The sequence below is a fragment of the Tenrec ecaudatus genome, chromosome 18 (genome assembly GCF_050624435.1).
Source record: "Tenrec ecaudatus isolate mTenEca1 chromosome 18, mTenEca1.hap1, whole genome shotgun sequence".
Taxonomy (NCBI): domain Eukaryota; kingdom Metazoa; phylum Chordata; class Mammalia; order Afrosoricida; family Tenrecidae; genus Tenrec; species Tenrec ecaudatus.
Window position 1 is genome coordinate 23,484,039 of NC_134547.1, and position 22,887 is coordinate 23,506,925.

Here is a 22,887-nt window from a genome sequence, read left to right on the forward strand (position 1 = left end):
GGAAATTCACCATGAAGAAACAAAGCAATCACTGCCTAGCTTCCTGAACACAAATCACTGCAGATGTTATCTTTAAGACAATAGAACAGGAACAGGAAGGCAGGCATGGAGAGCTAAGGCCAGAGGAGAGGAAGTAACATGTAGGGGTCCATCGAGCCTGATGAATTCTATGCCTGGGAAACCACTGCAAAAGGAAAACTTTCACAAAATTAGCCCATTACAGGGGCACAGTTTCTAAGGAATTACGATTAAAACATGTTTCTGCAGGTTGAGGAGAGTCCTGCAGAAATCGTTCAACATTAAAGTCCCAAAAGAAAAATGGATTTTTGTTTTGTTTCCTTATATTTTATTTTGGCTTAAGGGGAAGTTTTCCAAGCAAATTAGGTTCCCATTCTGCAAGTTAGACACAGATTGCTCTGTGATGTGGGTTTTGATCCCCACTCTGTGCCAGCACTCTCCCCCATTTCCACCTTGGTGTCCCCGTTTCTGTCTGCCCAGTGTTCCTGCCAACTTCTTAAGTAATTTGGGGCAAAGACTCTCCCTTTGGTTTCCTGTAGTTGGCTGTTCTGAGAAGCATATTCCTCCTGGGTGTTACTGTTCCCTTGATAGTGGCTGAAAGGTGATCTCTGAAAAAGTACAGAATGCAAATGAAAAAACTTAAAGGCAGACCTAAATTCTGCCTTGAATTTAACTGGTCTATCAGAACTCTTTGGAAGGCACGGTTTTGACTCAATCTTCTGTGGGTAGAACTGGTAAATATAAGACTTGTCCCTGGCTCCAATTAATTCATTAGCTTTAATTTTGCTTAACAGACTGATGGAAAGATCAGCTCTTTGAACGGGCTGATCTTTGCACAAAGCTTTGGGCATTCATCTGAAATGCTTGCTGAGGCCAACATGCTCACTTAAAATTGAAAATGCCAATAATGAGAGGGTCTCAGCTTCGGTAGCTACCACACTAATAGTAATTTTGTGGTTTTCTTCCACTAATTTCTGGACTTCGGCCAGGTTCTTCATTCCTCAGGGTTGAAAATATCTCTTGGTTCATCTGAGACCTTCCCGACCTCCCTTTACAACACTTCAAACTAATAATAAAAACTTGGACTTTAAAAATGGTTTTTTTTCTCTTTTGAATGTGGAACATCATGGCTGTAAACTTGTTGCAAAGCTTCAGTGATTTGGGGAGATGTTCACCTGGAGTTCTGCTAAAAATTTGGTATGATTAAGAAGCAACAAAGTCCACATGGATGAAGCACACTAGCCTGGGTGACCACAAGGTGTCCATGGGATCAGGTATCAGGCATCAAAGACTCAGAATAAAAAAATCATATCAATGTGAATGAGGGGGAGTGCAGAGTGAGACCCAAAGTCCATCTGTGGACAATTGGACAGCCCCTTGCAGAAAAGTCACAAGGAAGAGACGAGGGTGCAGTATAGCACCAATGAAACATACAACTTCCCTCTAGTTCTTTAAAGGTCCCCCACCCTCCACTATCATGACCCCAATTTTACCTTACAAATCTGGCTAGACCAGAGCATGTACATGAGTACAGATAAGAGCTGGAAACACAGGAATCCAGGACAGATAAACCCCTGAGGACCAATTACGAGAGTAGCAATACCAGGAGGGGAAGGTGGGGGGAGAGAGGGGAAACTGATCTCAATGATCTACATATAACCCCCTCCCTGGGGGTCAGACAACAGAAAAGTGAGTGAAGGGAGACATCGGTCAGTGTAAGACATGAAAAAATAATAACAATTTATAAATTATTAAGGGTTTGTGAAGGAGGAAGGGTTGGGGAGGAAAAAAATGAGGAGCTGATACCAAGGGCTTAAGTGGAAAGAAATGGTGATGACAACAAATGTACAAATGTGCTTGACACAATGGATGGATTATGGATTGTGATTAGAGCTGTATAAGCCCCCCAAAAAATGATAAAAAAATTGGTATGAGCTCTGACTTCAAACTAATCTTCCCATCCCCACCCCAATGGCACAAAAAGTAGCCTAAAATTTTTAAGTGTTATTAGCACTTCATCCACATGTCATACAATTCAATAATTTAATCATATCAAGAAGATGTGTACATTTGCCAGTCACCATATTCAATTCTAGAACATTTTCTTCTTTGTAGTCATTGTTCTTCATGTAATTTTTTTCTAATTGTGGCAAAAATATACTTAAAAGAACATTTTCCAATTTCACAACTTTTACTGTATAATTCAGTGTCATTAATTACCATATATACTCAAGTTAAGCCGAGTTTTTCAGCACATTTTTCTCCAGCAGAGTTGTTGGTGGTTTTGAACTGTGGACCTTGTGGATGACAGCCCTTTAGCACATTTTTAATGCAGTTTTTGTGGTAAAATTAGGTCCTTGGCTGATATTTGGGTCGGCTTACACTCGAGTATAGGCTGTATACTCTGTGTTGTACAACCATTTTTTATATCCTTTTCCAAATTATTCTACCACCAGACATAAATAAACTCAATGGCCCCTATAAAAAGCTATCCTAAATTTTGAGAGCGCCTTAATGAGACTCATATAAGTGTACTACTGAGAGAACTTGTCTTCAGCCATCTACTGACTGCAGAAACATGCTTAATTGCATTTTGTTTGCTATAAATCTATGCACATATGAACTGGAACCCTGGTAGCGATGGCTCTCAACTTATTCGCCTCTGGAAACTGGGAGAAAGGGGAAGCCAAGTGTTAGGCATTCCCAGGTACCCTGGTCATAACCAGCATTTTTAACAGACAATCTCAGCATCACCTATAATAAGAAAATTAGACTTTTTTCAATATCTATTTTTATATATTCTTCATTTTAGTCTTGTTGTTCTGATATCTAATTTTAATTCCTCATTCAAAAACCTTCCCATCTTAATTCCCTTCCATTGGAAAAATGCATCTACTTGCAGTGACCCCAACACAAAGAACAAAGTCAAAACATGGTTACAAAGGATTTTTAAAAGTGATACCAGATCTAGGCATGAATGCTTAAAATAGACTTAGAGTAAATGCAGTGGCCTGTGTCAAGGACACTCCTGGCAGTATTATCTACAAGCCATCAAGCTGGAACTATCCTTCATGCCCGGCATTAAAGAGGTAGTTAAGTAAAACACACAGGAGTACCTCACAGCCATGTCAAAGATCACGGGTGCATTGCTTCACTGCTTTGAGTCAAGAGCTATCATTTATAAATCATATCACTATTTCCTACACACAAGAAGTAAAATTTCTGCCTAATAAACTAAATGACAACAAAGCACTGCAAATGTTCCAATGTCAGCTCTCTGGCTCCTCTGCCTTAAATCATCTGTGACCCTTGAGACAAGTTTCTTCTCTCCTTTCACTTCTCTGTAAGATACATATTCAACATTCATTCTCTCAACTATCTTTGACCAGTTTCGTTGCCAAGAAGCATTGCCTGAATCCATGTAGCCTTCAGTGTCACTGCTTGTCATCACAGCTTTACATGCTGTCTTTCCCATAACGAACTGTAAGTGCTCCCTGCCCCTCTACCAGACAGAAGATGGACATGTCTTCACATACACTGCAGTGGGTGTACAGGGCTATAACAATACCATCAACAAGAAGTAGTTGTTCTAAGCACTTTATAAATACTAGCTCATTCAAGTCTCACTACAGCCCCATGAGGTAGACTTTCTTAGCCCCCCCACCCCCACTTTCAAAAAGGATAAACTGAGGGAAAGAGAAGTTATGTGACTTTCCCAAGATCACACAGCTAAGAAAGTAGAATAGGTAGGACTGGAACACAAGACTGACTTTTGCTCTCAACTTACAAGCTACATTCTTTCTCTAAATGATGGTCATACATGTGGCAGACACCGATTTAAAACTGTACAAGGGGACTTCAAAAATCTGGTGGAAAATGGAATTCAAAGAGAAAATGTCCAAGAAATGTTCAAGTCCCTCATATTTGTGTTGTTTTAAAACAAAAACTCAAGTGCCTGTCTGTTGCCTTCTAGTTGATTCCAATTCATAGCAACCCTATAGGACAGAGAAGACTGTCATATCCTGTGGAACAGCTGATGGGGTCAAGCTCTTAACCAAGGCACCACCAGGGTTCCTGGTACACATGACACAGACGGTCGTTAAGGGAATAGGACTCATATTTCTCCCACTGGGGGGCTGGTAGGTTCAAACTACCAGCTTTATGGTTAGCAGCCCACCACACCATCAGGATAACATACCCAAAGTACTCAGCACGAAACTTGATCAGCACAGTGAATCTATAGCCTAAAGAATAGTACCTTGCACAGAGTTACTACTTAAGCAAGTTAGATACTGCTCTTAATTACTTCTCCTAAAAATGGCTCCACTTTCCTTTTTAACTTCATTTCCTTCTTTTTGCTACGCACACCTGTCTGTCCTTAACCCTGAATTTCCGGCAGCTCAAATATACAGTGGAACTTGCAAGGCCAGAATTCTAAGAGGCAGTCTTGTTTTTCCAGTCTTGTTTTCTAGGTGAAAAGTTTTCCACCTTTGACAAGGTGCAGTCCTGCCACCTTTCTCCCCCTCAGTTTAGTAAAAAATATTTTTATTTCCCCTCTGACAGCTTTCCACCTTACACACAGGTTCTGGCTTCTGCAGGATCCATTGTATCATGCATGCATGCTCATCTCTGTGCCCCCACCTGGAGAGTCCTCTCTCTTTACTGGCACTGGACTAACTTTTTGTTTGTTTGTTTAACAAGTTTTATTCTCAGTTCTGGAATTTCTATTTGGTTCATTTTTCTAAAAACAATCATTTATTGGGGGCTCACGCAATTCTTATTACAATCCATAAACACATCCATTGTGTCAAACACATCTGTATATTTGTTGCCATCATCATTCTCAAAGCATTTGCTTTCTACTTGAGCCCTTGGTATCAGCTCATTTTTTCCCTTCCTCCCCACTCCCCACTCCCTCATGGACCCCTGATAATTCATAAATTATTATTTTGTCCTATCTTACACTGTCCAGCATTTCCTTTCACCCACTTTTCTTTGCCCGTCCCCAGGGAGGAGGTTATGTGTAGATTCTTGTAATTGGTTCTCCCTTTCTATCCTACCTTCCCTCCACCCTCCTGGTATCGCCACTCTCACGACTGGTCCTGAGAGGTTTACCTGTTGTGGATTCCCTGTGTTTCCAGTTCCTATCTGTAACAGTGTACATCCTCTGGCCTAGCTGGGTTTGTAAAGTAGACTGAGATCATGATAATGAGAGGGAGGAAGCATTTAAGAACTAGAGCAAAGTTGTATGTTTCCTTGTTGCTACACTGCACCGACTGGCTCGTCTCCTCTCTGCAACCCTTCTGTAAGGGGATGTCCAGTTGCTTACAGATGGGCTCCCCATGCCGCACTCCCCTTCATTCAAAATGATATGATTTTTTGTTCTTTGATGCCTGATACTCGATCCCATTGACACCTCATAATCACACAGGCTGGTGTGCTTCTTCCATGTGGGCTTTGTTGCTTCTCAGCTAGATGGCTGCTTGTTTACCTTCAAGCCTTTAAGACCCCAGATGTTATATCTCTCCATAGCCAGGCACCATCAACTTTGTTCACATTTGCTTATGCTTCAGCGACCGTGTCAGGAAGGTGAGCATCATGGAATGCCAGTTTAATAAAACAAAGTGTTCTTGCATTGAGGGAGTACTTGAGACCCAATGTTCACCTTCTACCTTAATACTAAACCTATAAATATATGCACATTGGTTTATTTCCCCATCATAATAAATATCTTTACATATGTACATGCCTGTATTTAGACCTCTATAAATACCCTTTGCCTCCTAATTCTTTCCTCTATTCCTTTTACTTTCCCCTTGTTCCACTATAATGATCAGCCTTCATTTGGGTTTCAGTAATTCCTCTCAGTTACATTGCCCCTGATCAATCCCTACCAGGCCTCTTATACCATCCTTGCCAATGATTTTGGATCACTTGTTGCTCCCTTGTCCCTGGATTGGTTAACATCACTTCCTTTCCCCATCTCCCCCTCTCCCATGTCCCCCCAGAACCACTGGTCCCTGTTTTCTCTTCCAGAGTGTTTATCCAGCTAGACTAGCTTTTTCCCACAGTGCTCAGCTCAAACACAGCCTTCTCCAGGAAGTCTTATCTGACGATGACAGATGAGCAGCTGAGGAAAAGCCTGTCACTCCTTCCTACCACCTGGTTCTCAGCTTTGGCAGTACACCAGGAGCATGGGCAGTGACTCAGAGATGATTGATTAACCAGACGGCCAGTTCCTGAGTTTGTATGTACTAACAAGTCCTCACAGTTACTGAGTTGGGCGATGTGCTAGAAGCCCTGCCAACCACACTAGAAGGAAAGGGCTGCCATTATTCCCACTTTACAGACGAGGAAACAGAGATGAGGTAGCCTTTGCGACCAGGATTTGACAGAGGCAGGCTAGATGCCAAGCTCACTGTCACTCATATTCTCTCCTCAAGGAATCACCACAGGAAACTGTGTCCCATCTGGTGGGTATGAGGAGCACAGAAGCAGAGCGGGGGACAGCCCCTCAGGGCTGGAGGCACTTACAGGGACATAGTCGCTGGGGAGTATAGCCCAGCAGAGAACTGCACACAGCTCCCTGCTCCCCCACCCCTCCGAGAGCCCCCAGGAAGTACTACAGACACACCAAGCACCACCAAGTCCTCTCCAGATCCTCACCCCTTCCCCTACCATCACTCCCCTTCTAAAAACAGTCTTTTCCTGAGGATATAAAGTCAAGTTTTCTGGCTACAAACATTCCAATCATGCCTTCCTGGGGTCATAGCTAGGTCATTTTGGTTGAATTTAAAGTTTTTCCCAAAGTTCTTCAAACTACATTTACAAATTGTCTCCCTCGCGTGTATCTTTTTTATAGTTGACGTAATAGTTTTATAGTTGAACCACCTTTGGTTCAGTCAGTTCCAACTCAGAGCAACCTTACAAGAGCGAGAAGTGTAAGTGCTCTGTTGTGTTTCGAAGGCACTTGACAAAAGCAGGTGGCATATCTATCTCCCATGGGGCCAACAGTGAGTTCAAGCGGCCAACCTTAACAGTCAGCAGCACAATGCTTAACTAACTGCACTATTAGGGCTTGTTATAACTGATTTGGGTAACACATATTCTGATTTCATTTTCATACTAAATACTGAATATTTCACAAATACAAAGTGGTTCCTAGAACATTTGTTTTAAGTCCTGGTTGAACAAAACAGGCAAGCTGGCTAAAACCTAATAAAAGATTACTTGATGTCTCTCCTTTGAAGCACATAAAAATAACTCTGGCTTATTGAGCTTCCTTTCCCATGGTGAGGGCCTTTCAGCTCCCTGTACTACAAAATCCCAGTCCAGCAACACACGGAGTTGTTGTTAGATGGCATCAGTTGGCTCTCATTCCAAGCAACCCTACAAACAATACACGGAAACACTCCCAGTCCTGCGCCGTCATCACAATTGTTCCTATGTTTGAGCCCATTTTTTGTAGCCACTCTGTCACACCACCTTGCTGAAGGTCTTCCTCGTTTTCTGTACCCCCCAAAGCCCACTGCTGTCTCATGGATTCTGATGTATAGCGACTCTATATAGGCTGAAAATCTTTATAGGACCAGTCAATTTCATCTTTCTCCCAAGTAGTTGCTGGTGAGTTTGAGTCACCAACCTTGCAGTTGGCAGTCCACCACTTACCTGACAGCACCTCCAGGACTCTTTGTGTGCCTAGCATTAACTGAATTCATGAATAAATTCACTTGATCTTATTTTCGTATGCAGATTGAGCCCTGATTAAGCCTGAAGTTCCTTAGGACTGAGACACAAAGTACACAAAATCTAAATCAATGCATATAAATAGAAGGCAAAGGGCAAATACAAGCCAGAGCAAAAAGGGAGCTGAGATGTGAAATGTCAACTGGTGATGCAGTGCATAGGCACTCAATTACTAACCCAAAGGTTTTCTAGATTTGTTGTTGTTGGGTGTCGTTGAGCTGGTTCTGACCCATGGCAACCCTAGGTACAACAGAGAGAAACACTGCCCAGTTCTGCACCATCCTCACAATTGTTATGTTTGAGCCCATTGTGTTTGCGGCTGCTGTGTCACTCCACCTCCTCTTATAGAATTGGCATTAGTGGGAAGGAGTGTATTAGAGGAGAGGGCATGAAGGTAGGCCTTAGAAAATACCCCCGGCAAATGTAGAAAGAGGAAGGACAAGTGTCCGAGAGTCACAAAGTTAAGTAAACAACCACAACTGGTTCCAAGTCAAGAAGTCTAACCAAGAGAAGATTCACAACAGCAAAAAAGAGCATTCCCCCTATGCCAAATACAATGGCAAAGGTCAAGAGGAATGAGTACAAAATAGCCACAGCACCTGCCAACTAGGGGATGCTCAGGGGGACAATTTTGGGAGAGCACAATCCCTTACAAGTTCAGCTTTTTAGATCGGATGAGGCTCTCGGAACTTGTGCAAGAGAAAATGGCATCTAGATTTTTCTCTAACACAAAATCAATTCCTTATTCAAATGAACATTCTTCCTCTGCCTAGGAAGGTCAAAATCCAGACTGGAAAGAGTGGTCACAGAATTCATGTGACAACCTAACCTTAGACACAATTTTTTTTCCCCCAACGGTTTTGGAATACACACCTCCTTTCCTCCCCCCACCCCCCAACATAAAGTTCTTGGTGTATTAGGTCTTGGGTTTTCAACGGAATAGCTAGCAAAATTTTCAGCAAAATCAAGGACATGTAAACTGTTTTTTAAAAGAATGTCTGAAATATGCACTCTTACAAGATTCCAGAGATAATTTTAGATTGAAAATCTAGGCTTGCCAAGGAAATCTGAGAACTTTTCTATCTTGGTCTCCAATGTTAACCTACCTATTCATGTGCAAAAATAGAGGAAGATTAGAATCTCAAATGCCAGACTGAAAAGTTGCCACAACAAACAGGAACTCTTCATATGGAGTTTGCTATCTTGTCAGCAAGAAAACAAGTGAAATAGTAATAAGCTATTTAAACATTTTACAATAAACACACCTCAAATATAAAATGTTTCCTGGAGTTGTAATGGGTAAGCCATAAAAAAACACAAGATACTGTGAATGAAATGAGTATGAATTGAAGGGAAAACTGATCGGACCAGAAAATCTTCACCCAATTCACAATGAAATAAAGAAAGAAAGACAATATCTTAGTATACACAAGTATCAACATTTTAAGTAGAGCCATAGAAATATGCAATTTTAAGTAGAAAATATGTTTAAAGGGCAGGTACAGTTTCTTCAAGAGTCCTGGTGGTACAGTGGGCTCATACCTACAGGGTGGGTAGTTCAAGCCCACCAGGAGCTGTGAGGGAGAAAATTGAGGCTGTCTGCTCGCAGAAAAATTTAGTCACAGAAACCCTAACGTGCAGTTCTACTCTGTCCTAATGGGTTGTGCAACACTTAGGTACCAGGCTGCTAGCCAGAGGCTGGCATATAAATCCAGCCAGTGATGGTTATTCTGAGTCCTGACGGTGGTTGGTTTTGTTGTTGTTTGTTCTGAGTAGTGGTTATAAGTTGGGCTGTTAATTGCAATGTCTGCAGTTCAAAACCACCTTGATAGAAAGATGAGACTGCTCCCATTAAGATTTAGTCTCAGAAACCCAAGGAAGTAGTTCTACTCTTGTCCCAGGCTCACGAGGAGCTGGAATCAACAACACAATTGGTTTGGTTGGTGGGTTTCGGTGGAGAAAGACCTGCTTTTGTGAAAATTTTACTAAAACATCAAACAAAACCCTGAGACTGTTCTACTCTCATTTGGGGTTGCTTATAGTAGGAACGAACTACAACAGTTTCTTTAATAAAATCTAACTAACACCTTGGCAATTATATGACACCTAAAGTCAAAAGAGGAAAAATTACTGTTTAGAAAATGAGTGTGTTACCTTTGACTCTATTTGTAAATTTATCCTAAGACAAAAATCTGACAAATTATTTTGATATAAAATTGTTTATAACCAGAAAGAATTGGGGATAACCTAAATGTTCATCGATAAGACCATTAAAAAATGATGTATACTATGACATCCAAACCAAAGCAAATTCACTGGTTCGAGTCGATGCCAACTCAAAGTAACCCTATAGGGGCAGGGTAGAACTGCCCCCGTGGGTGATCAAAGCTGTACTGGAGAAAGCCTCATCTTTCTCCCCCAGAGCAGCTGATGGTTTTGAAGCATGATGTTATGGTTAGCACCCCAACCTAGTGGTAAGCACATCACCTAGGTTCCTACTATGAAACCAGTAACATTAAAAAAACAAACCCCCCTGCTAACTCACTGCCATCCACTCAATTCCGACTCACGGTGATCCTACAGGGCAGAGTAGAACTGGCCAGGAGGGTTTCCTATGAATCTTTACAGAAGCAGACAACAGCATCATTCTCCCACCGGGCGGCTAGTGGGTTTGAGCTTTTGGTTCACAGCCCAACTCCCAAGAATCCTTGCTGGCAACAATGCCACCACACCACATCTATTTGTTATTGTTTTTAATTGTTTTATTTGGGGCTCATACAACTATTATTACAATCCATACATACAACAATTGTGTAAAGCACATTTGTATATTCATTGCCTTCATCATTCTCAAAACATTTGTTCTTCACCTAAGCCCCTGGCATCAGGTTCTCATTTTTCCCCTCCCTCCCCACTCCCCCTCCCTCCTAAACCCTTAGTAATTTATAAATTATTATTTTGTCATATCTTGCCCTGTTCGATGTCTCCCTTCACCCACTTTTCTGTTGTTCGTCCCCCAGGGAAGAGGCTGTATGTAGATCCTTGTAATCGGTTCCCCCTTTCCAACCCACCCTCCCAGTATCGCAACTCACACCAGTGGTCCTGAAGGGATCATCGGCCCTGGATTCCCTGTGCCTCCAGTTCCTATCTGTACCCGTGTACATCCTCTGGTCTAGCCAGATTTGTAAGGTAGAATTGGGATCATGATAGTGGGAGCGGGAGGAAGCATTTAGGAACTAGAGGAAAGTTGTATGTTTCATCGTTGCTACATGGCACCCTGACTCCTCCCTGAGACCCTTCTGTAAATAGTCTTTGGGTCTCCACTCAGCACTCCCTCCCTCATTCACGATATGATTTTTGTTCTGATGATGCCTGATAACTGATCCCTTAGCACCTTGTGATCGCACAGGCTGGTGTGCTTCGTCCATGTGGGCTTTGTTGCTTCCGAGCTAGATGGCTACTTGTTTACCTTCAAGCCTTCAAGACCCCAGATGCTGTATCTTTTGCTAGCTTTCTTCGCCACATTTACTTATGCACCCATTTGTCTTCAGCAATCTTATCAGGAGGATGAGCACACAATATGAATTTTTATTTTTTGATGTCTGATCTATTTGTTGTTACCCCAGAATGTTACTAGTTGTCACTGAGTGCTAGGCTGGTGGGTGATTTCCATTTTCTCCCCTATAGGTTTTGTGTTGTCTCAAATGTTGTACAGTGAAAATGAATTACTTTTTACAATGTGTGTGTGGGGGGTGGTGGTGAGATATTATCTTAAAAGGTATTTTCAATTTGGTGTCTCAACCCACCCAACCTCAAAAAGCTGGAGTTTTTGGCAAACAATATATTTTTTTAATCTGTCAAACATAATTCTTATGCCAGCCAAGCTTGCTTCATCCCTAGCCCTGCTCACTCCCGACCCCTCCCTGAGTCTTCCTCAGACGGGACCCTCCCCCCCCCCCCCCCCCCTGCCTTCACCGGACTCCACCGGGCCGGAAAATCGTGTTCCACAGCGGCGGCGGCGTGCACAGCCAGCCGGGCGGCCGCGGGGCGGCGTGAGGGCCGCGTCCCCGCCAGCCACGGACCCCGGCCTCCCCTCCTGCCGCCCACAGGCCGCCAGCCCGGTACGCACGGCACCGGGGGCTTCCGGGCGCCAGTCCCCGCGCCGCGCCGACCTCGGCGGCCCCGGCCTCGGCGGCGGAGGGCGCACCTCCCCCACAGCCTGGTTCGCCCCGTCCGCGACGCATTCCGCGGGGTCCCAGCCGCGCCCCTCTCAGGGACACTCGCCGGAGGCCCCTCCGGGTTGCCGTCCGCCCGGGCCAGCGCCCTCGGAGACCGGCGTCCTCCACAGCGGGCGGGCAAGGGGCGGGCGCCCTGGGTCCCGAACGACCTGCGCCCCCGAGAGAAGCGGTCCCCCCAACAGTCTCGCCCTGCCGCCGACCCCACCGCAGCCGACGGCCCACCTCCCACCCCCCTCCGCCGGCGCCCGGCGCAGCCCACTCGCGCCCGCTCCTCACCTGCGACGCACCCGGCCGCCAGCGCACCGCCCTCGACCTGCTGTGTACACCGGAAGTGACGTCTTCGGCCGGCCCCGCCCCCGCCCTAGGCGGCTCGGCGCGGCTCTGGGCGCGAGTGTCACTGAGCCTGGTTCCCCAGGGACCGAGAAGCCCCCACGTGGTACAGTCAGGGTAGGGGTTGAGGGCCGGCCGCTGGAGCCCGCAGAGCCACGCTTGTGTCCGCCCCCGCCGGGCCTGCGGACGGAAAGGGTCAGCGGCATGGTGGTTGCTCGAGTTTTGTAATTGATTACAGAATTACTGAGGGTAGGTGCCAGGCACGGTCTAAGCTGGGTAATGCCCTTACCCTTACTCGTAGGCTTTCTTGAGTGTGGGGGACAATAAAATTTAAGTCTCAAATTCGTATGATGATATAGTGCCAATTGTGACAAGAGGTAAGAAGGAAAGTGGAGGGAGCTAGAAAGTCCTCTGACCTAGTCGGGGAATTCTTCCCCCAGGAAATGAGCTGGAGTTGAGTTAATAAAAGAGAAGTCAGGAAGACTTAAAGAAGGCAGGGGAGGACATTCCGGTAGAAGAATCTGGTGCATCCAACTGTTCTGGGTTTGATGAAGAGTTGGATGATTACCTGAGAGCTTAAAAAAACTAAAGAGCTTACTTGACCACTTTTGTGGGTTTCAAGGGTGCAGTGTGGAGAAGGACTGGGGAGGGGAGGCAAGAGTTGTAGAGATCACTTGGGAGGCAACTGCCAAAGTGCTGACAAAGCCAAAAGTGACCCAGATTTAGACCAGGATCTCCAATTATTTTGCTCCAGAACATCTTTCAGAAGAAAAATAGTTTGATTACCACCTATACTTCATTTCTGAATTATATACATATGCCACACTAATATGCTATTTATGTTATGAAACATACAAAATATAATCTTAAAAGATTAAAAATATAGTATGAAATTTTTTGAAATTGATGATGGCAACATATACATAAATGCGTTTTATACAAATGATGTAGCTATAAGAGCTGAAAGAGCCCCAATAAAATTATATATATAATGTATAAAAACCACCCAAAAAACAAAACAAACACTGCCACTGAATCAGTTCCAACACATAGTGACCCTATAGGTCAGGGTAGAACCGGACATGCATTTCCAAGACTATAATTCTTTACCAGAGTAGGAAGCCTTATTTTTCTATGGTAGAGTACCTGGTGGTTTCAAACTGTTTACTTTGTGGCTAGCAGCCCAATGTGTACCCCTTAAGCTATGAGGGGTCCTTAGTATATGTTTGTATAACAGAGCTTCAAAAAGTTTGTGGGAAAATTCCATTATCTTTTCATTTTTCCAGGAACTCTTTAAAGCTCCCCCCCTCCCCGGCAAATATACTAGTTTCTTTCTGTGCCCCCAGTGGATTTGCTTCTCACATTGGGTGTGTGAACAACACTATGAAAGCCACTGACCAGGCTACAGTGACAATAAAATGGAGAACATTAGTCACATTCGAGGAAGATATTGGAAGAAAGTTAATGCAAGTGGATGATGAGATGGATATGGAAGGTCAGGAAGAGGATTCTCTCCCAGTCCCCCTCAAGGGGATTAAATGTAGGTGGGTGGAAGATAAGAAAGGGGCCAAGATCCCCTTGCGAGCTTGATATTGAGGAGGAAGCACCAAGATTAAGTAGTGTGGGTCTGGGGCTTGGGGAAGAAATTTTGCTGGAGATGGAGATCTATGAGTCAGTCATTGGGGCTTAAGTGATGGTAGAAGCCTCAGATAGGCTTAAAGCAAGTATAGATTGAAGAAATGCTTTCTTTGGTAGTTGTTTTTTGTTTGTTTTCATGTGGAAGAGACATAAACATGTCCCCATGTCAGGAGGCTCTGGCTAAAAAGAAAAACCCAACAAAACTCAATGTCATGGAGTTGATTCCAACTCATGGGGACCCTAAGGGGCAGAACTGGCCCCTGTCGGTTCCTTTCTTTCTTTTAAAAAAAAATCATTTTATTGGGGCTCATACAACTCTTATCACAATCCATACATACATCAATTGAGTAAAGCACCCTTATACATTCGTTGCCCTCATCATTCTCAAAATTGACCTTCCACTTGGGTTCCTGGAATCAGCTCATTTCCCTTTTTTCCCTCCCCCCTCCCCACTCCCCCCTGGTTTCTGAGAAAATAACTGTGGGAATAGAAAGCCCTATCTTTCTTCTGGGCTGAGAGAAAGAAGGCTGCATCTACAGCAGAAGAGCTGATCTGATTCGTAGTGTGAAGTTCTCAAAAGGCTGCAGGGCGAGAGGTCTAAAATACTTAGGGCTAGGTTAACTCAGACTGCAACAAAGAGTGAGGGTAGCTTGGGGTGAAGGTTTGAAGAGAGTAGAAAATGTCTGAAAGCAGACAAGTTGATGGGAGAAATGAGGTCGAATTTCTAGTCACAGTTGTGGATGCATTTTGGGTTCAAGAACTGAGGGATAATAACCATTCATTCAGTTTTTCCTACTAAGTGGTCTGCCCCAGCAGTCTTCAGCGAGAAGTGAAGGTGGAGCAAAGTCTTACTAGGGCTTCAATAACAGACCAAGGGTCAGAATGTTACTGACATGGCTATGGAAGCCAAGGTACCAGAGGAGGGATGTGAGTTAAGGATTGTTCAGTTGGAGAAAGTGTTCAAGGTGGTAGTCTTGTCTTTCCTATGTGGATTGGAAAAGGAACCAGGATGATCATGGCTAGCTTTTGGCAATACCTGGAGGCATCTGGTAAACACTGGATAAAGAGAAGAGCCCACATTGATTGGTCGCCCAGAACACCTTCTACTTTTCTGCTGGGCTCTAGAATTCATTGCAATGACCATACTGAATTCACAGATGATACTTGAGATTATGAGGTTTATTTCTCACACTTCATGTGAGAAATACTACAGATACAGTTGTTCAGTCAGGACAGTTTCTTCTCTATTGTGCCCACAGATAGGTCTCTCTCTGGCCCTCAGCCTTTTGGCCTGGCATCTGCCCTACTTGGGACGCATTAACAAAGCTCTTTTAGAATTGTCAATAAATGCCCAAAGGGCATGTCACTTCACCACAAGCGCCAGCTTGAGGGCACACAGCTCCTCCAATTAAATGCCAGATGCACCCCACTCCAAAAACCAGCCTCCTGCCCCAAGCACTCTGTGGGTTGGGAAGTCCATTGCCCTGGCTCATGGGCCTGTTACTGTTCCATCTCTTCCACTGTTCAGATGTCAACATTGTCTCCTGGATCAAGGAAGTTCATGCAAGGCCCTACTCTTACCTCTTTTCTCTTGATGGTCGTGAAATTCCCTTTCCTGCTTCTGAGCTAGCTAATTTTATTTTATTTTGTATATTTATTTTAAAATTGTAATTTTTCTTTTTAAATTTCTTTTTTAAATTAAAAAATTTTTTTGAGCTAGCTAATTTTATACACAACAGGATAGCAATCACAATGAACCCTGTTAACAATCATTCACAGCTGAAATCATAGCATCCAATTACCATATATACTTGTGTATAAGACGAGTTTTTCAGTATATTTTTTTATGCTGAAGAAGACCCCCTCGGCTTATACTCGAGTGAGGGTCCCACTTACCTGTTTTCCGGTGCAGTGAGGGTGTTCTCCCGTCTCTGCAGCCGCTACGTGGGTCTGGTGACCCGGCAGCCTCTGTGTTTTCTGTGCCATACTGGGCAAGAACCTGCCCGCTTCTGTGAGCTAGTACCGGGCACACAGCATCCTCGTCAGGTGAATGCCGGATACGGCCGCTCTTCTCCCTCTCCTCTCCCAGGCTGTGACCAATGTCAGAGCCTTTACTGTCTGACCCGTGCTTGGTCACGCCCCTTTGCTCCGCCCAAGCATGGCGGAATACAAGTACCGGTATATCTCTGGTCTTGGATATCCAGTATGTTTATTTACAGTACTTAGTCTGCTCTATTTTATTTTTAATTTTCTTATTAACCCCTATCTGTACCCAGTGTTGACTATGCTTGCGTAGAGCAGCCTGGGTTAGGGCTCATGATATACATGCTGCACTGTCTACGCGCTGTGTTGCTGCGTGTGGTGTTAGCGCTCGCCATCCATACACGGTACCGCTGCAAATGCAGTAATGCCGTGCATGCACTAACACAGTGCGTACACAACGCAGCGTGTACAGTCTGAGCCCTAAGACAGGCCGCTCTATGCAAACTGTCATGTCATCACATTCTGGAATATTGCCATACCAAACTCTCCACACCCGAATTTCTGTCAGATCCCTTGGTGAGCCAGCATGTTTTGGGTCTGGTTGTGTCTTTTCAGGGTATCTGTTTTCCGTGGCGAAGTCTATCTGTCTTGCTGCATTCTGTTGCCAATTGAATTTACTTGTTTATATGTATACCGGTAGTTGCCTGGACACCACCGTTTTTACTGTAAATTGACCTCTTTTAAGAACTAAACTAGGGCTTATTTTTGGAGTAGGGCATAAAGTATATTTTGAGAATTCAGCTGCTATGGTATGACATTCTTCTTTTATTAATCATCTTATTAGGGGCTCATACAACTCTTATCACAATCCATACATACATCAATTGTGTGAAGCACAGTTGTACATTCATTGCCCTCATCATTCTCAAATATTTGCTCTCCACCTAAGCCCCTGGCATTAGCTCCTCATTTTTGTCCCTCCCTCCCCACTGCCCCCTCCCTCATGAACCCCTGATAATTTATAAATTATTATTTTGTCATATCTTGCACTGTAATAAGGTCACCAGATTTTAATAGCGGTGAAGCGGGACACCATTGGTAAAACTCATATCCTGGCGAAATAGCCACATGGCAGCCGAAAACCCTATACCCTAGCTTGTCGTGCATTCTTTCCAAAAACCGGGACTTTTTTAAAACGCCAAGGGATGCAGGAAAATTTGTTAAAAAATTGGGACTGTCCCGCCAAAAGCAGGACGTCTAGTCACCTTTTTTCACGCTCTTTTCTGTTGCCTGTCCCCCAGGGAGGAGGTTATATGTAGATCCGTGTAATCGGTTCCCCCTTTCCAACCCACCCTCCTTCCACCCTCTCAGTATTATCACTCAAAGTACTGCTCCTGAAGGGATCATCCGCCCTGGATTCCTGTGTTTCCACTTCCTATCTGTACCAGTGTAATTGGGATCATGATATTGGGGGAGGAGGAAGCATTTAGGAACTAGAGGAAAGTTGTATGTTTCATCGTTGCTACCTCACACCCTGACTGGCTCCTTTCCTCCCTGAGGCCCTTCTGTAAGGCGATATGCAGTGGCCTACAAATGGGCTTTGGGTATCCACTCCGCACTGCCCCCCTCATTCACAATGATACGATTTTTTGTTCTGATGATGTTTGATACCTGATCCCTTCAACACCTCATGATTGCACAGGCTGGTGTGTTTCTTCCATGTGGGCTTTGTTGCTTCTGAGCTAGATGGCCACTTGTTTAACTTCAAGCCGTTAAGACCCCAGATGCAATATCTTTTGATAGCCGGGCACCATCAGCTTTCTTCACCACATTTGCTTATGCACCCGCTTTGTCTTCAGTGGTTGTATCAGGAAGGTGAGCATCATAGAATGCCAATTTAATAGAAGAAAGTATTCTTGCATTGAGGGAGTACTTGAGTGGAGGCCCAATGTCCTTCTGCTACCTTAATACTAAACCTATAAATATAGGCACATAGATCTATTTCCCCATCCTCATATATAGATATATTTGCACATGTGCATGCCTTTATTTAGACCTCTATAAATGCCCTTTGCCCCAAACTCTTTCCTCTAGTTCCTTTGACTTTCCTCTTGTCCCACTATTATGCTCAGCCTTCATTTGGGTTTCACTAATTCCTCTTGGTTACATTACCCTTGACTACACCCTACCAGGCCTCCCACACCCTTCTCACCACCAATTTGGATCACTTGTTGTTCCCTGTCCCTGGGTTTGTTAACACCACTACCTTTCCCCCCACCTCCCCATTTCCTACGTCTCCCAGAACTGTTGGTTCCGTTGTTTTCTCCTCCAGATTGTTCATCCAGCCTATCTTATTTAGACAGACCTGCGGAGATAACACACAAAAACAAGACGGAGCAAAACCAAGGAACAATATACAACAAAACAACAACAACAAAACAATGCCAAAAAAGACTAAACAAAACACAACAAGAAAGAAAAGCTTGTAGTTAGTTGAAGGACTGTTTGCTGGCCTTTAGGAGTGTTTTTCAGTCCAGTCTGTTGGGGCACCATGCCCTGGCCCCAAAGTCCACCTTCAGCTCCCTCTGGAGACCTTGCCACTCCATCCCCTTGCTGTTCTCTTGCACCCCCTTAGTGTTTTGTCTCAGTGTGGTGGAATTAGATTGGGTGCAATTCCCCCACTGAGTCTCCGGTGTTGTCCCCTATAGGGCTTTGGGTCAGTGAGAGCTTTGGGTTAGTGGGGCCAGCCATATGGTCCTCTCTGTGGACTGGCTCCTCTAATGGTACGACATTCTTTTTCAAAGTTTTTATTATTATTATTATCCTGTTAGAAATGAATCCCAATACTTCTAAACCTGGACCAAAACAAAAATGTAGGTCATATGAAGCTGGTTTCAAGCTTAAGGTTGTGTCAAGAGGAAAGCAATAACAGTATTGCGAGTAGTGAATTTTGTGTTTATGAAAAACAAGTGAGACAGTGGCAGAAAATGAAAGCTCACTTAGAGGAGATTCCAAAGACAAAGTTTGATGTGGTTTAACGACCTCATATGGGGCTCTAGAGACTGATTGCTTAAATGGGTGATGGAGTGTTGTCAAAGTGGTTACTGCGTAATATGCATGGGAATTCCCCTATGTGCCCTTCAAATGGCTAAAGACGAAAAATTAAAAGCACCAGGCATTGAACATTTTGTTGCGCCCGCAGGATGGTGTACCTGCTTCTTGAATAGGTCTGCCCTATGTTTGTAGCAAAGAACAAAGATTTCACAGAAGTTGCCAAAAGACCTTGATGAAAAAGTGATGTCATTCCCTTCATTAATCATAAAACAAAGAAGAATCCATAACTATGACCTGGGAAATATTGGGAATATAGATGAAACACCTATGGCCTTTGATCTTTCCAGCAACAGAACTGTGGCAAGTTTGGGAGACCAAACTACTATTTTACTTAGAACCACAGGAAATGAAGAAAAAGAAAAGTCAAAGTCGATCTGTCTGTCATGTTTAGCTAATAGAACTAAGCTGCGGCCTGTTATTATTTTTGAAAGAAAGACCTTGCCTAAAAAGGTCAAATTCCCACCATGAACTACAGTGCACACACATACTAAAGGCTGGATGGATGAAGACAGAACAAAAAAATGTCTGGAAGAAATTTGGAATGGATGTCCAGTGGGTTTGTGACACCTGGGAAGAGATTCCGGGGGACACGGTGAAGGTGGCACCAGTAACACTATGGATGGCAGTGAGGACAGCGCTTGGTATGAGAACGAGAGCAGTGATGGTGAGACTGAGAACTCCGTGAGGACGACAATGTCTATGCTGACAACCTCACACCAGCTGAAGCTGAAGCTCTGTTTGGACACACAGGTGATGAGGAGGAACCCAGCTTTGAAGGATTTTAACTCTTGTGTTTTAGCTTGGTTGCTGATTGAGCTAAGGCTTTTGTACTTTTAAAGTTATTGTTGATCCCATATTGTTTTTGTTGACCCGCTTTTCCACTTACAGAGTTAGTTTACTGTTTTTCCTTGAAATAAATATTTAACATTTAACCTACTGATGCCTCCATTAATGTAATTTTATTGGTATTTATTTTTATTTTGAAATTTACCAGTAGCTGCTGCATTTCCCACCCTAGGCTTATACTCAAGTCAATAAGTTTTCCCAGTTTTTGTAGTAAAAATAGATGCCTTGGCTTATATGTGGGTTGGCTTATACTTGAGTATGTACAGTAATATCTTTCCCTGCCTTCTTACCCAAGCCCATTAGGAAAACAAAGATTGTTTGGTGATAGTAATAAAGAGCCACATTAAATAATTCTAGCTATTGTCCTTTTGCTTACATAAAGGAATAATGTCCCCTTTTTATTCATTTTACTATGAGCACATCCATAAGAAGTTATGAACCAGCCATTTCATGCCTTTATCTCTACCATTTTAGATTTCCAATTTTTAAATTACCAATGACTAACAACCCAGCAACTCCTCAGGAGAAAGACTGGGCTTTCTAATACCAGAAACAGTTACTGTCTTGTCTCGTAAACCCACAGCGGGTCACTATGAATCAACATTGACACAAAGGCAACGCATGAGTGAACAAGGCAGTACTCTGAGACAAAAATATTTTTGTTTTTATTTGAAGAAATATCATTTCTGATTAGAACTTTGATCATCTTCATCCATAAGTAAAGCATAGTCCAAAGCAAGTCATCACATTTCAGCAGTTTATACCAGCTCACAGTGTCAAAACTATTTCTTCATTTGGTCAGGTTCTGGTCATCTCAGCCTTAGCCATCCATGCTAGGTCAATTGGGTATAAGCTGCACTTCAGACCAACTCTCATCAGCCCTGAGGCTGGTTCATGCCCAGATATTGAGGCTGGTTCAATATCGGAACAACTCTTTAAATTTCAGATTAGCCAGCCCTTCCTCTTCTGCCTCTGTGGACTAGGTCAACACGTACCAATGGAATATGCCCAACCTCAGCTAGTCTATTCACTGCTGTATTTCCCCCACTTCAACACAAGTGCATCCAGGTGGTTACTGTAGCAAGCATACTAAACTGTCTGTTCACAGGCTCCCTCTAACTTTCAATCCTAGAAAGGGGGCTCTCGCTGATGAATACAGACTTTTCCTGCCTTAGTGTATCAAACAAGAAACTGCTTGCTCAAAATTCAGTCTCTATCTCTCTCTCTTTTTTTTTCATCTGCAGAACTTATCTTTAAGAATACATCTCCCACTCTCTCAGCAGTTCTGGGTAAGATACAAGTTTCCACCTAAAACTCCAACTCTAATTGAATAAGTATGGTGAGAGAATATAACTCCAATACACACCTTTCCTGATTGTGAATCATGCCATATTCTCTTGTTCCATTCCCACAGCTGCCTTTTGATCCATGTACAGGCTCCCCATGAACACAATAAAGTGTTCAGGAATTCCAATTCTTCTCAAGATTATCCATAACTTTTGGTGAATCACACATAAAGAACAAATCAAATGCCTTTGCATAGTCAATAAAACACAAGTAAACATCTCTCTGGTATTCTCTGCTTTGAGCCAAGATCCATCTTATATCAGCAATGATACCTCTTGTTCCACATCCTCTTCTGTATCTGACCTGAACTTCTGACAATTCCCCATCTGAAACCATTGTTAGATGATGCTCAGCAAATTTCTACTTGCATGTGATATCAATGACATCACTTGCTAATTTGAGTATTCTGTTAGGCGTCCTTTCTTTGGAATAAGTACAAATATGAATGAATCTCTCTCAGTCCTTTGGCCACTAGCTGTCTTCCAATTTTCTGGCATAGATGCATAAGGGTTTCCAGTGCTTCATCAGCTTGTTGAATATTTCAACTGGTATTTCATTGATTGCTGGAGTCTTGTTTTTGGCTAATGTTTTTAGTGCAGCTTCGACTTAAAAAAATAATTTTATTGTCGGCTCATACAACTCTTATCTCCATCCATCCATCCATCCATTGTGTCAAGCATATTTGTACATCTGTTGCCCTCATCATTCTCAAAACATTTCTTTTTACTTGAGCTGCTCATTTTCCCCCTCCCTCCTCCACCCTACCTCCCTCATGTATCCTAGATAATTTATAAACATTTTTTTTTCATGTCTTACACTGACTGATGTCCCTCTGGGAGGGGATTTTATGTAGATCATTGTGATTGGATCCCCATTTCTCCCCCCACCTTCTCCTTCCCCTCTTGGTATTGCTACTTTCAATATTGATCCTTAGGGGTTTCTCTGTCCTAAGTTCCCTGTGTTTCCAGCTCTTATCTGAACCTGTGTACATGATCTGGTCTAGCCAGATGTGTAAGGTAGAATTGGGGTCACGGAAGGAAGCGTTAAAGAACTAGAGGAAAGTTGTATGTTTTATCGGTGCTATACTGCACCTGACTGGCTCTTCTCCTCCCCATGACCCTTCTGTAAAGGGATGTCCAATTGCCTACAGATGGGCATTGGGTCTCCACTCTGTACTCCCCTTCATTCACAGGATATGATTTTTATTCTGGGTCTTCGATGCCTGATACCTGATCCTATCAACACCTCATGATCACACAGGCTGGTGTGCTTCTTCCATGTGGGCTTTGTTGCTTCTCAGCTAGGCGACCACTTGTTTATCTTCAAGCCTTTAAGACCCCAGATGCTATATCTTTTGATAGCAGGGCACCATCATTTTTCTTCACCACATTTGCTTATGGACCCACTTAGTCTCTGAAGATCGTGTTGGGAAGGTGAGCATCCTGGAATGCTGCGGTGCAAGTTGGGGAGTGCCAGTCCCCCACCACTAATCATGGGTTCAGTAAACACAATTGTACGGTTGAGATATATATATATATAATATTAAAGTCATCGAGAGCATGAGACATAAAAGAGATATTGTGATAATGGAGTCAGACACATTTCATGGTAGCAATGCTCGCCCAGC

The 22,887-nt window shown here is 43.5% G+C and overlaps 1 protein-coding gene across 3 annotated transcripts in view; it reads right to left on the reverse strand.

Annotated features, from left to right (window-relative positions):
* Positions 1-12,344, reverse strand: part of GARRE1 (granule associated Rac and RHOG effector 1) — a 104,322-nt gene extending 91,978 nt beyond the window's left edge. For 2 of the 3 annotated variants that reach the window (XM_075537654.1, XM_075537652.1), the window contains exon 1: positions 12,279-12,344. The gene's annotated coding sequence lies outside the window, so the exon portion shown is untranslated. The remainder of the gene's footprint in view (positions 1-12,278) is intronic. The other variant, XM_075537653.1, reaches the window with a different exon arrangement.
* Positions 12,345-22,887: the final 10,543 nt, after the last annotated feature.